The sequence below is a fragment of the Chelonia mydas genome, chromosome 8 (assembly GCF_015237465.2).
Source record: "Chelonia mydas isolate rCheMyd1 chromosome 8, rCheMyd1.pri.v2, whole genome shotgun sequence".
Lineage (NCBI taxonomy): Eukaryota > Metazoa > Chordata > Testudines > Cheloniidae > Chelonia > Chelonia mydas.
Window position 1 is genome coordinate 22,077,392 of NC_057854.1, and position 14,931 is coordinate 22,092,322.

General features: G+C 42.7%; 1 protein-coding gene across 3 annotated transcripts in view; it reads left to right on the top strand.

The window, feature by feature from the left end:
• The first annotated feature begins 9,450 nt into the window (after positions 1-9,450).
• SLC26A2 (solute carrier family 26 member 2) overlaps positions 9,451-14,931 on the top strand; it is a 35,236-nt gene continuing 29,755 nt past the window's right edge. For 2 of the 3 annotated variants that reach the window (XR_006292728.1, XM_043552988.1), the window contains exon 1: positions 9,451-9,578. The gene's annotated coding sequence lies outside the window, so the exon portion shown is untranslated. Of the gene's footprint in view, positions 9,579-13,734; positions 13,866-14,931 lie in introns of those variants that run through there. The other variant, XM_007057263.4, reaches the window with a different exon arrangement.

Below are 14,931 nucleotides of genomic sequence, written 5' to 3' on the forward strand. Positions count from 1 at the left end.
CTCCACTGAAGTGCTAATTTGTCACTCTATTGCGACAGCACTTGGTAATTCACAACACGTTTCCTTCACCTCCAGCGGCAGCAGGACGCTGTAGGAGAATGAGGATCTATTTTCTTCTTTCTCCAGCAGTGGAACAGCCCCAGCATCACAAAAGGCTGTGCTAATTCTGGGCCCTGGGAAGGGGTGAGCAGTTATGTGGCCGCTTGGGGAAGATGTATTGTTGCACCACAAAGCATTGCCCCTGTGCTATGAAAATGCCCAACCTGTCTGTTGTCTAAGGTTTGGTTTCACTGAAAGCTCCCTTGCAAGAGACTCTGAGCCCAATGCAGCAAGATGCTGAGGTTTATTCTTCTGCTTTCACAGGGATATGACCCTGTTCTGCATATTGCAGGTGTAGGCCCTGTATTTGGCAGCTTCTTTTCTTAACCTCTGTTGGTGTCACTGCCAGAGAAGTGGCAGCAAACTTTTCTTCCCAAGATGAGGGGGTTTGGGATGAGGGATTTAGGGAGTTCATCTCCCGCTTAATGCCAACATGCAATAGCATTTGGCTCCACCACAGTTCCCTGCATCTCAGAATCCCTGGTAGAAACGTCTGAAACTGGGTTAGAGAAGATTTCCCCTGACACCACTCAAATAGGTGGCAGTCTGATTCTTATGTGCGTCCTTTAGCCATTTGGAAGCAATGGAAGGTATATTCATACTTTAAGCAGGCTGGGTATAGGCATCCCTGCTGTGATGGAGACCTCTATAGCCCTAACTAGACAGTTCTAAAGCCCTCTCTAAATGGTCAATACAACATCCCGTTGCACAACTAAAACACTTGACAGTATTGCAAAGAGCTGAAACCTGAAATTACTGGGCTATAATGAGCAAAATTGAGAGGATAATTACCTAGGTGGGACCTTCCCATCTTTGCTAGACTATAATCTAGAAGAAAAGATGAACATATCTCCACATTGGTACAACCTTCCTTATTCTAGTAGAATTTGTTGGGGATGCAATACGTTGCCAAACTGTGTGTGGAGGAGGAGTGGGGTGCGGTACCCACATTGTTGGCTAATTTAGCTGTGATTGTGGGAGAAAAGGATTTTGTCATTCCTGCTGTATGGCAGGTGAACTAGATACACAGATCTCCTAATACTGCCTAAGGTGAAAGAGGCTTGCAGGTGAAAATTAATATCTAGGAAGGCAGATTTCTCTGATGTGGATACTAAGTTGACACTGCAGTTTTATTTCCAGGTCACATTTTGTCTGTTATAAAATGAGAAAATATGAGTTTGAGACTACTTCTATTTTTAATGCCACCTACTTGTGCCTTGGGGGAGGAGGGAAAGGACAAAGGTGATTAGATGAAGATGTTATGAGGAAATATGCCTGAGCCCAGTGATTTTTTAAGAATTCAATCCTATGAGAATTTTAATACCAGCTTAGCTATTGACTCTAGGAGGACCCAATAGTGCACCATACTGTATACTCAGAATATAACAATTTTGGATAGCTATTTGTGGACTGAGCTGTCTGTCTGTGAGGCCTGATAGGAACTGATGTGTGAGTTATGCATTCCCAATGCATGCTCAGTGTTATTTAATGTCGATAGTTCCATGGCTCTGAGTTACTGGGGCTGTGTTCATTGTTATGCCCTCTTCCCTCCATTCACTTTGTTTCTGTTTGCTGTTTTTCCCATCTTTGATTGAAATCTTTAGTAGGGTGGAGAGAGGAGAAGCAATTTTGCTGCTTCTACCATGAGTTGCATCAAGAGTGAGGTGTGGCTGCAGTTACACTAACGAGAGGCATAAATAAGATGCTTTTAAGAAGCGAGGGCACTGACCCTGTTTGCATTTACATTCCTGGGCAGCGAAGTCATTGGGCGCAAAGTGACTCCTTTCACAAAACTAAGTGATTGGACAACAAAATGGCAATGAAATTTAATGTGGATAAATGTAAAGTAATGCACATTGGAAAAAATAACCCCAACTATACATTCAATATGATGGGGGCTAATTTAGCTACAACTAATCAGGAGAAAGATCTTGGAGTCATTGTGGATAGTTCTCTGAAGACATCCATGCAGTGTGCAGCGGTAGTCAAAAAAGCAAACAGGATGTTAGGAATCATTAAAAAAGATAGAGGATAAGATGGAGAATATCTTATTGCCCTTATATAAATCCATGTTACACCACATGTTACAACAGCACATCATTTTCTTCGACAATCCTACTAATGAACAATCATTTGTGGCCTCCCCCATCCTACTTCCCCTCCCCTCTATTTTTTGAGTGAAAAAACCAAAACCAGTTCGTATACAATGAGCATGCATGTTTGCACCTGCTATAAACACAACCTGTGTACTTGATTCAGTGAACAGCAAGCCACGCATGCCCTTGTGCATGTAGTTCCTAGCCTCCAGCCCTACATATCAGCTGATGCCCCATCTTGTAGCATTGGCTGATGTACTTCCAAGATGGGTGACTGACACAAATTGGAACTTCAACCTTTTGAAATACCTTCCCTCATTTTACAGCAAGGCTCATTTTGCTCCACCCTAATATATCTAGGTATGAGGGAGCTGCTTCAGAGAAAACAAGCTGAACTTTCACCCCCAATTAAAACTGAATAGAGCCCAACCCTGCAGTTTTCGTGTGGGTTCAAGCAATATTTTCATTCTGTTTTAAAATGCATATGTACCTCTTCCCTTTCTGCAGTTGCAGTTACTGCAAACAGAAATACTATAAGAAAGGTGATTCCCAAAGTACCTGGGCTGCAGCCAAAACCAGGAGCTCGCATCAGAATGAGCCAAGGTCCAGAGCCAAGAGGTTCTGATACGTTAGCTTTGAATAGGCATCCAAAATGAATCTCTGGACCAGCTAAAACACCCACCATGCTGGGTTGGCAAAACAGATGGGAAATAGGCATTTTGAGTGTCACACAGAGGTGATCTTGTAAAGGGTGATGATTGTCATGGGGTCACTGGATGAAACCAGGTACACTAATAGCCTGGAAGTTCTGTCCTTTAGGAACATTTTGGTATGGCCTAGCTGATATTTAAGAGGCAATTAATACATGCTGTTAAATGGGGTTTCTCCTCTCCCGCTTTTGCCTCCCCAAAATCCCACAGTGGTGTAAATACAATAAGCCCCAATAGTTTGGGCATGACAGATGCTATTTAATATCAGTAAGTGTTCCCAAAAAGAGTGCACAAACAGTATTATAGGAGAAGAGCATGGGGGAGAGAGAAGGGACCTGTGCATCTGTAACGCTGACAGACCCCAGTCATCATCAGACATGATCGAACTGGGGACCTCTGCAGCCTAATGCATGAGCCTCTACTGCGTGAACGAAAAGCCAACTGGCTGCTAGCTAAGGCTGTAGAGCAGACTCATTTTATCTCTCTCTTTAAGTGGCCTCAGTGCCACTAGATGGGACAGAACACCACACTCAAGAGGTGTGTGGGTTACACATCAACATACCCTGGATCAAATACTGAAGACTACAGCTGCACGGCACTAAAATGTAAGAAAAGTAACCAGATCTACCCTGGGACAAAAGTCCTATTAACACACAGGTACATTAACTATAGAACCTGATACCATACAGTGCTGCTGAAGGAAAAACAGATGGAGGCTAATTGCCTAATCTTTAAAGATTTACTTTGTGTTTTTCACCAAATATAAAAACACATACAGCAGAAAGGAAAAACAACCAGAATTCAAAACATTCAGTCTGGAGAATTTTTTGTTTGTTTGTTTGCTTTGCAATTCCAGCAAATATTATTTCCGTATTCCTCTTTAGCTGACGCAATTTGGTTAATATGCCAAATTCCTCTATAGTTAACCTCTCTAGGGAGAAGATGAAAATGCTGTAGTAATTGTTTCTTTGCTTTGTTGTTTCTCATTTGGGTTTTGTAGAGTTACTCCATAACGACAGGTTTCAGAGTAGCAGCCGTGTTAGTCTGTATTCGCAAAAAGAAAAGGAGTACTAGTGGCACCTTAGAGACTAACAAATTTATTTGAGCATAAGCTTTCGTGAGCTACAGCTCACTTCATCGGATTGTTAATATAAATTTGTTAGTGTCTAAGGTGCCACAAGTACTTCTTTTCTTTTTTCCATAAAGATCTGTCTCTCTAGTGCTTTTATAATAGCTGCCACTCTTTACTGGGATTGACCTACCAGTCTTGGATAGAGCTGGGCAAAATGTTTTGGTTGAAACATTTTTTGGTGAAACATTCAGATTATGGGTCGACCAACACATCATTTTGCGAATTTGTGTCAATTTTGCCAAATTGTTTCAGTTGAAAAAAAAAAAACCAACTAAAAAATAAGTTCTGAAATAACTGAAATGTTTCATTTTTTCCTTTTAGAAATGAAATATTGTGATTTTTCCATTTGAAACGAATTGGTTTGAAATTTCCTTCAGTTTTATTTAAAAAGTCAAAACAAAACAAAACATAATATTTCATGGAACTGAAAACATTTTTTAACTTTTTGATTTGCTGAGTATTTAAAATAAATTGTTTGGGGTTGGTCTAAAATGAACTTTTTTTCTAATTTTTCAGACCTGCCACGAAACCAAAAAATCTCTTATTCTCACAGCTCTAGTCTTGGAGTCCCCATACACTTCATGCTCAGTTAAAACCCAGACGAAAATCACCAGCAGGACCAGTCTCCAGGAGGAACCAGCAATAGTGCTGCTGCTGATGCCATTAAATGAGGGAGGGAGATGCAACATTACAGCTTTTAAATGAACTGAAGTCAGGAAATTCAAAGATAGTTTTCCCCTATAGATCTGATTTAACAGTTTGTATTACTGTATGCAGTGTTGATTATTAATTCTTACTGCAGTGTGGCCAAATGATAGTGGTGGTAGATGTTTTCCTGATTTTTAGGGCTCAGCCATAAGTATTCAAGCCAGAATTTAAGGGCTCAGCCATAACATTGCGTTAATAAGTGCACAAAACAGGTGTGTCCAACTCATTATAGCAGGTCTTTCTGGCATCATTTCTAATCTGTATAGCCACATCATTTCCCATAGCTGTATTTCCTTATACCTAATAGGTAGCATTTCCCCAAATCTATTTTAATCCCCTCATTTTCCAGTTCATTATCCCTTTTATTGGCTTTTTCAGCATTGGGGTCTAGTGCAGTGCTTAATTTGTGCCAGGACTTCCCAAGGCTGAGCCCTGGCACCTCTAGGCTTGGTAGTTCATAGCCCCGGCACCTCTGGGTCTGCCGTGTCAGTTATGAAAGTAAAAAAATTGCTTGAGCCCCAGCACCTAATTGCTTCAGCCCCAGCACCTCTTTCAATACCAATTAAGCATTGGTCTAATGTAATGGTAGCCACTAACTCAGTGCTCAATTTTCCTCTACTGCAAGTGGACTTAGGCTCTCACCTTTTCATGTGAAAGGTGTGTCTAGAGGGCTCTTCAATGAACTGTCCTTTATTACCTAATCATAGAAGTGTAGGGCTGAAAGGAACCTCAATGGGTCATCTAGTCCAGTCTCCTTCACTCAAAGCAGGACTAAGTAATAACTAGTTCATTCCTGACAGTGTTTTCTAACCTGGTCTTAAAAACCTCCAGTGACAGGGATTCCACAATGCCCCCAGGTAATTTATTCCAGTGTTTAACTACCCTGATAGGAAGTTTTTCCTAATGTCCAACTTAAACCGCCCTTGCTGCATTTTACCCCCTTGCTTCTTGTCCTATCTTCAGAGGTTAATGAGAAAAATTTTCACCCTCCTCCTTGTAACAACCTTTTATGTACTTGAAAACTGTTATCAGGTTGCCCCTCAGTCTTGTCTTCTCTTCTCCAGACTAAACAAACCCAGATTTTTCAATCTTTCCTCATAGGTCATATTTTCTAGACCTTTAATCATTTTTGTTGCTCTTATCTAGACTTTCTCCAAATTGTTTATATCTTTCCTGAAATGTGGCGCCCAGAACTGGACACAGTACTCCAGTTGAGACTTTATCAACATTGTACAGTAAACAATCAAGGCAGTATATTAAACATCTACCACTCAAAGAAATAATCAGCACATTTCATCTTTATTTATTTTTGGTCAAGAGTGAAAAATCTGGTCAGACACCTTTTTCTCTGCCACTGCGACACAAGTATCAATTACCATTATGCATGTTTAGAGCCTTAGGAAAGGATAATATTAAATGTATCATTTTAATCTGTACAGTTAAGCAAAAGTGGATCTTTCAGCCCATGTATAATATCACAAAACAAGACATGGGCGGTGAGTCAGTAGACCTAGAGTTGTTGGCACCTTCCTTATTCTTGCACATTGAACGCGACTGATCTTTGTCAGGTCAAGGCTGCATCTGAAAAACAAATATTAGGCAACACTCAGTTTCAGGGATTGCATTTCCGCCTTTCAATGCAAACCCAGCCGAAAAGGTAACTGTAGCTGAATTCAGCCCAAACATTCTAAATCATGGAATACTAGAAGACTAGTGGTTTTGAATGTGTAAAATGTCAAAGATTCTCTGTGATTTGGCTTGGAAGCATTTGATTTTTATTGGTTAATGTCAATTTCACACAAACTGATGAAAAAGTATTTCCATCTATAATAATAGAAATTTATAGACAGGCAAAGTAAGAAAAATGCTGCCTGAGAACGTATAAGTTTGATTTAAAAATATTTAGTTTTTATATTTTGACATGTGATGTCGATAGTTTGTGTTAGCACTTATAAAGTTTTAACTTTTTAATTTCAGTGTCTACTATTATTAAATAATTATTGTTGGACCCCCCCCCCTTCCATAATTCTGTGCAACTGTGAACATTTAAAGTGTTAAAAATAAAAAGAATGCTTAAAAACTAACATTGATATTACCTATTAAACTCATAAAAAAATAAAAATTTAATTATGCCCTGCCTATCCCTGGTTCATGGTTAGGAGGGACAAGGAATAAAAATAGAATGTTTTCAAGATAGTTCAATGACACTGAGGCAAATAGCTTTGTAAGATTTCAAAAGGCATTTGACATTTCTGAATATTTGTGCTATCCTAGTGCAAAATGAGACAATTTTTTCTTTAAGGAATTACCGAAGTATCTTTAAATGTGATAGATATGGGAAAATTTTAGATTCTTTTGTCTGTTTGTTAGCGACAAAGATTAAACTTATAAATTAAAAGGATTGGGATGATTTAATTGGTTCTCAAATTTGAATTAATCAGTTCAGAAAGATTAGTGCCAATGCATCACTCTTTGTATGAGAATTTTTCAGCCCTCATGGGAGTCCAGGACATGCTAGGAAGTAATCATACTTGAAAGTTAAAGCTGAAAGTATTATTATTACCTCTGCAGTGGGCCAAATCTTGAGCACTCTCAGTTCCTTTTGATATCAGTGAGGGATGCAAGTGCTTTGCAGATACTCACTTGTTTTCAGGATTTGGCCCAGACTTATGAAATGTTGTGATCAGCTCCATGTGCCAATTCTTCTTGCATACTGTGGCTGGTTTATTGGAAACTGAGATGTTTTTTGTCAGCCCATGTCTCACCCAAGCAGTAGTGTGTTACTCTGCAGTGTTGGTTTTCAGTTTTTTGCCTACTCCTTCTTCTGCAAACCTAGTAATTGTTTCCTTTGTAATCCTGTGTTCTCTTGTCTTCCTCTTTTATTCTGGTCCACTGGTCATTCTTCTGCAATGTCTGTTGGCAGTTAAGAAACCATCTGCATGAGGCAGAACTTTGTCATACATTCTGTTACACTCTGTTCCCGTCCTACACCTAAAACTTATGTCAAACTAGCTATGTTGCTCACACCCCTAAGACATGTAGTTAAACCAACCACTAGGTTGATGGAAGAATTCTTCTGTTGACCCAGCTACTGCCTCTTAATGAGGCGGATTTACTACAGCAATGGAAAACCCCCTTCTGTCCATGTAGCAAGTGTCTACAGTACAGCAGTTGCATAGCTGCAGTAGTGCTTTGTAATATAGACATACCCTAGGAGACAGTGGGCATGTGATCTCAGAGTCCCAACCATTCCCCAGAAATTCTCTCATTTGACACGATTTGGGGTTAGTTACCATTACAATCTGTATTGCTCTACTTTAGCACCCCATTAATTGTTACTTATTTGAGGTGAACAAGGTTTCTTCCTGTCCATATTGCATTTGGGACAAGGAGGATAGTTAGAGTGACGTGATGTAGTTCAAAAGACCGTGTGATGACACAGTGTCCAGTTTTTCTACACACACGGCATGAAGCGTACCATGAAGCAAACCAGCAATGGTCTAATCTAATACAACACATCCTCTGATTCTCTGGTGTGCACCCTAGAACTAATGCCAAAGGGTTTGTGTGTGCTGGGACTAAAGATTCAGCTTTGGCCCAAACATTGAATTTGCTGGCAAGAGGTGTTGGTTTGTATCTCACCCTTAGGCTAGGTCTACACGAGAAACTTTTGCCAGTTTAGGGGTGTGATTTTTTAAACATTTCTATATTAACAGTTATAGTAACATACAAGTTCTTTTGCTGGCACAGATTATTTCACGTGGGGAACAGGTGCAGAAGCACTCTTTTGCCGGTATGTGTTTCCACTAGGAGGGTTTGCCGGAAAGGCTATACCAGTATGGCTACACCAGTAATACGTTTCTGCTGCAGCCCTGGCCTTAGTGTTATGTACAGGATAGGTTTCAGAGTAGCAGCCGTGTTAGTCTGTATTCACAAAAAGAAAAGGAGTACTTGTGGCACCTTAGAGACTAACCAATTTATCTGAGCATAAGCTTTCGTGAGCTACAGCTCACTTCATCAGATGCATCCAGTGGAAAAACTGAATGCATCCACTGAATGCATCCAGTGAAGTGAGCTGTAGCTCACGAAAGCTTATGCTCAAATAAATTGGTTAGTCTCTAAGGTGCCACTAGTACTCCTGTTCTTTTTGTACAGGATAGGGCTCCCCAGTGTAATGACAGACAGACAGGCCTATCTCCCCCTCCCCACCACTCCTTCCGTTGTGAGTGACAAAGTGGCACATGATGAGTGTCGCTTAGGTCAATCCAGGGGGCCTGAAAGCCAGGCCTGGGGCTGGGGTTGTGACAGGGGTTTCTCACCATGGGCCCTCTTGGTGCCCCTGCCCGTGGCACTGTCTGATCCCTTCCCTTCTCCCAAGGTGCCACTTCCCTGCCTGTCACGGGGGAAGGAAGGGGTGTGGGCTTTGGCTATTCCCAGGAGAAACTGCTCCCCCTGACCCCATCGGGCCACGAAGGGATCCCTAAAGGGGAACAACCGCTCCTCCTCCCCGCTCTGCCCCACCCCCTGCTGCCCTGCCCCTTTCTTCTCCTCCTCTGCCCTCTTCTGCCCTGCCCCTTTTACTCCCCCCCTGCTGTGCCCCCCCTTCCTCTCCTGCCCTCCCCCCCTTCCTCTCCTCTTCTGCCCTGCCCCCTGCCCCTCTTCTTTCTTCCTCTTCCCTCCCCGCCCTCGCTCAGGGCGCCGCGCCGGCGGGGGCGGGAGGAGGAGGAGGCGGGGCTTGCGGCCGGGCCCGCCCCCTCAGCTCCGGGCCGGCAGTTTAGCTCGGCGTGGCCGGGATCCGAGTTTATCTCTCGGCGGTGGGAGCGGGGCGGACGGGTGAGTGACCTCTGCTGGGAGCGGGGTGCGCGGGCGGCCTAGCGAGGGCGCCCCGGCGGGGGCCGCCCCGGGGGAGACCGGGGGTCCCGGAGGGGTGGCTCGTGCTCCGGTGGGAGCGGGGAGACTCGGTGCAGGGGTGGGCGCCCCGGGGAGAGCGTCAGGACAGGGATCCTGCTGGGGTGCGTGAGCCCCCGGGAGAGCAGCGGGAGGGGGAGTCCTGGGGAGTGGGAAAGGGAGACACCCCCGGGGGGAATGTGGGGCCAGGGATCCCCTGGTAATGGGGAAACACCCTGAGAAGGGGGCTGCTGGTGAGGAGGGTGCGGCGGCGCACCCCAAGGAGAGCGGGCTGGGGGTCCTGTTGGGGATGTGGGCGATGCACTCCGGGGAGGGCTGGGCTCACTCTCAATTATTTTCAGACTTCTCAGTTAACTTTGTCAGCGCTTCTATAACTAAGCCTCCAAATCTGCTCTGTCCAAAAATCCTCCCTGCCTTGTTCTCCTTCAGCCTCCCTGTGCCGTATACACAGAGCCTCCCTCCACTGCCAGAACTGCCTGCTGTCCCAGCTCGTCTCATCCCTGCGTTGTCTAACCCACTTACAAACTTCTGCCAGGTGTCTTACTCTGCCTGTATCACATTAAATAACTGATAATAATCCTGAATGGTGGTTTTCCCCCTCTCAGCACCATTTTGATTGGTCAGCTCCAGGCTGGGGTGAAATTAGGAGGTGCAGTAGTATTTAAAGATTATTATTATAGATTTAAACTCACATGAGTAAACCAAACAGACCAGTTTTTCTTAGAGATATGAAATCTGGAGTTTAAGATTGTTGAAATTTATGATATTGGTGCTGACTCATCACTAGTTTTGAATAGAACTTGACTCATCTGGTTAGTGCATCTTTATTAAAGACTTTATCCCAAAACACCTTCCAGTGCTAAATAAGAAATAACAGCAGAAACATCTCAGTTTGAGAGAGACAGGCAAGAGAGAATAAATTTATAGGTGAGACTTGAAAATAGATGGGAGTATCACAGAGGCAGATTGAGTGCTTGGAGCTATAGTGGGACTGATAAGTACTGGATTTGGAGAGAAGGGAAGATGCAGAAGGCACCAGTCCCTTCCTGTTTTAGACCCTGGTCAGTTAAATTCTGATATTTAAGTGGGAAAAGATCAAAGTGGTGATTTAAAAAGAAATAATTTCACTGTTGGTAGGAACTGCAATGTCATACCTGATAAAAAAAGGTAGAGCTGAGGCTCTTGATAAAATTGCGGCAAAATTGTCAAACCCTCTAAATAAACATGGGATTTCTGTTTTTTCTGCTGTACATGCATTATAAAAAACATTCCTTTTTTAAAAGGGAGTATTAAACTGAATTCTGCAGATATATTCTGTAGGAGGCAATGTGGCCTGAGTCTAATGAGACCTGGGTTTTATTCCCAGCTCTGCCACAGCTTGCTGGACCTGGGTCACTTCCCTTTCAGCCAGAGTTTCCCCCATCTGTAAAGTGAGGATAATGATACTGACTTCCTTGTTTAAGTGCTTTGAGATCTACTGAGGAAGAGTGCTTTATAAGAGCTAGGTGGTATTATAACCTAATTGTTATTTACTGTCATCTTGAAAAATTTAAATAATCTAGTGATAAATTTGTGTTGGCTTCTAAAATGTCCCGCAGCCCTGGTGTATTAGGATGAGACACTGTCTCAAAGGGAGTATGGCTGTGACCGTGGAGAGAAGACTTTTAAGCTTAAGAAAAAAAAAGTGTTTGGATTTTTTGTTTGATCTGTTTCACTTCTCACCATGTTTATTCTCCCTCCCTCCTACCCCCCCCCCCCCGCCCTCACTTATCCTTTATCCAAGGTAAATGCTGGCTTTCTGTGTGCTCGTCTGTTCAGTTCAATGTCTGTCAGGATTCATTTAGAGATGTCTTCTGTTCATGTGAAAACCAAACAGTTTCTCTTTTTCTGGTGGAGCTAGGAAGTTCCCGGCATTTAGTCAGAGAGAGCCATGTGATGTGAGCTGGCCTTAAACGCTCTAGGAAATTTCTTTGGGGAGAACCTCCCCTGCTGGTGTTTTATGCAGAATCTGCACATGACTGTAGCACTGTGTATCTGTTTAACTTGCCTGACTAACAGTGGGCCAGAGAGAGAGGCCCTATTTAAGGGATGAATTGCCGCTTTTCCTTCCCTGGTCCATACAAAAACTTTTGTTTTAGTTAGAAATGTTTCTTTTAGATCATAGCAAGCTTGGTGATTAAAAGATCTAGACTGACAGTCCTGTAGACTAAACGCCAATATCTGCGGAATAAATCCAGCTCAGGTCTGACAGGGCAGTCATCTCTGTCCATGCTATATGTACTGCCATGTTCTCATAGATGAGCCATCCGGTTACTGTATAAGATACAGAGGAAGACACTGTTCACCCAGATCACCCTTTAATATTACATTTGAAATAGACAAAAGACCAGACACACACACCCCACTCACTCTCATGCTCGGTGCTAATTTAGAGCTTTTTTTGCTGTCATGGATAAGTGTCTGTGAGCATCATGGACGTAGTGAAACATTGCCTGAATTCAGCTCCCAAATTTATTGCTGAAATGTCATATTGTTACTGGGACAACACAGAGATGCCTATTTATGGCCCTAATTCAGAATTCAATAGAACTACACATTTGCCTAAAGTTAGACATATGTTTAAGTATGTTGCTGAATCTGAGCCTATTATCTCTTCTGAGTGGTCTAACCAGCACAGAATTAGGGTTACTGATCAAAAAAGTAACTGGCATACTTCATAGGAGAATGTCATGTTTGTTTGATTTTTTGCAAGAATTTGAGCTCAATCTTATCCACATGTGATCTTTATATTGGTTCTGGAATGTTACTGCAGTAGCTGTCTCATTATTTCAGTGACACTGGATTCCCCCAGTCCCTCTACAGTTGTGGATGGACTCAGGCCCGCTGATGCGGGGGGCAAAGGGGACAATTGCCCAGGGGCCCAGGCGATTTAAAAGGGCCCGGGGCTCCCGGACCCTTTTAAATCACCTGGGTGGGCTGCAGGGCTCCTAGGCACGTGCAGGGTGGTACCAGAGGCGGTGAAGGCAGCTGGGCGGGCATTTGGAAGCCCTGGCCATGCTGGAAGAGTGCAGCCAGCAGCTCGCTGGGCACCAGTAGTGCAGGCACAGCACCACCCAAATGTCAGGCGGACCGCGTGGGCGTAGGCGTGGCTTGTGCATGTGTGCGTGCTCCAGCCGCCGCATGTGGTCCAGCTCTGCCCCCATGTGGTGACTCCACACTGGGCCTGGGGGCCCAATGACTGTTCTGCCCTGGGGCCTCGAATTGCTGATGGCGGGCCTGGATGGACTGTTTGGTACAGGGTAGTTTTTGCCTCCAATAACCACAGGTGAAAGGGCATGTTTTCCAAAGTATTGCTTTTACACTTAGACATTTAGGCTGGATTTTCCAGAGAGCCTAAAATTGTTAGGCCGTAACTCCTAATTAATTTCAGTAGGACTTGGGAGCCTTTGAAAATCCAAACTTCTCTTTAGAAAGTTTGCTTGTGCACTCAGGGCTCTTATTCTGGAATAAGTGTGTCTACAAACTGAGTTATACAGGAATAGCTACTGAACTTTAAATTCACACTATGCATTAATCAGAAAGTACTTTCAAGTATAAATTAGCTTTTAGTGTTTAAAAGTGGCTGCATAAAACTGCACAACTGTTGGTGCACAAAACTGGGTATTTGCACATTTACATGGGTGTTTGCGCACATATAGTTTAGGTAGCCAATCTTGACATCTGGAGTCTGTATTTTGGAAAGCAAGCCGGATTTTCTTTCTGTTTGTAAGTACAAACTTGACTTGAGTTTAAAGTTGTAATAAATTGTTTGAGCACATAAGTGAGTTAAAATTCCCATTACTGTTCTCTCACTGTCCAAGTGACCATGTTCTGGGTCGGTTACATGGAAATCCATGCCAGCAGAGACCTCTTGCTGCGGTTCCTGGTTCCATGAGGCTAGACTAGTAGGCAGATTGCAGCTAATGGTTCAGTAAAAGGGAAAATGAATCCCCTGTCTTTTTAAACTGACTTATATGTAATCTGGATATTGTACAAATTTTAAGCTTGCATAACTTGAATACGTCCCCTTATCTGATTTTAAGACAGGTCCTTGTGGTAAATGTCTCATGACAGAGGGATATCTGTGACCGTTTCTCTTACTTCACAGCATTTGTAATGGAGCTGAAGCAATTAAGCACTCCTCAAAGACCATATTCAGGCTGAAAGGAACTGGTAAGACTGAATTCTGGGCATGGAAATTGGTCGTATAAAAATAACGTCTTCTCAAAGTAAACAGACTTTGGAAACTCCTTTTCTGAAATTAAATGCTGTGCTCGCTGTACTTAACTGAAGTTTTTTCGTCCTCTATCCCTGAACGGAAAGAATCCAAGTTTTATGCTAGTTGGCTTGGGTTGTCTGCTTACAGAAATAATACAAAGCGGCATTTTTGGTCAGAAATGAGTGTAACTGGATGAAAATTCTGCCACTATCCAGTGTCCTTTCACCCTTACAGGCAATGCCTGTCTTTTTGATGAAAGATCCTTTTCACACCACATAAGGAAGGCTGTTATACAGATGCATATAAAGACTTTGTGTAAGTGAGTCCACTAGTATGACCACAACTTACTAGCAAAATCATTTTCCCTTAGACCATGATTCTGCTGTCTAGACATTCACTTAGAACGTCTGAATCCAAGAATACCAAACAGGAATAAATAATATAGCTGGCTGTCATTTCAGAATTTTCTGACAAAAATTAAGAATAACTCCAAGGTTGCTGCGAGCCCTCTGTGATTTTTGGAGAAGATGGGGTCAGAAAGATTTAGATTACTGTAATGTAGGAAAATAGTGAACCTGTTTAAGAAGTTTGTAACAGTTACAAGTAGTTTGGAGATTAAATTGAAAAACAAAATGTCAGCATTTTACTGTACTCATTCATACAAGGGTTTTGGTAGAATGATTCTTGGTTCATAATCGTGGACAGATAAATTGAAAAAAAAGGCTTAAATCATAAATACAATGTGCGCTTATAGTGAATACTGTAGATACGTGCACCGTTTATCCTTGAAGTATTGACTTGAAGTATTTGTTTTATATGCGCACACGCTATAAATAACAGCCAACTAGAATTTTGCAATACCATGTGGGAGGGCACATTATCATGTGAGTGCTGGAAGAGGCAAGGGTCATGAATTCGAAGATCTCTTTTGGAACTGACTTGCTGTGTGACTATGGGTAACTCCCTCTGTAAATTTCCCTGTTGAAAAATAGGGATCAGAATACATTCTTCACAGAGCTG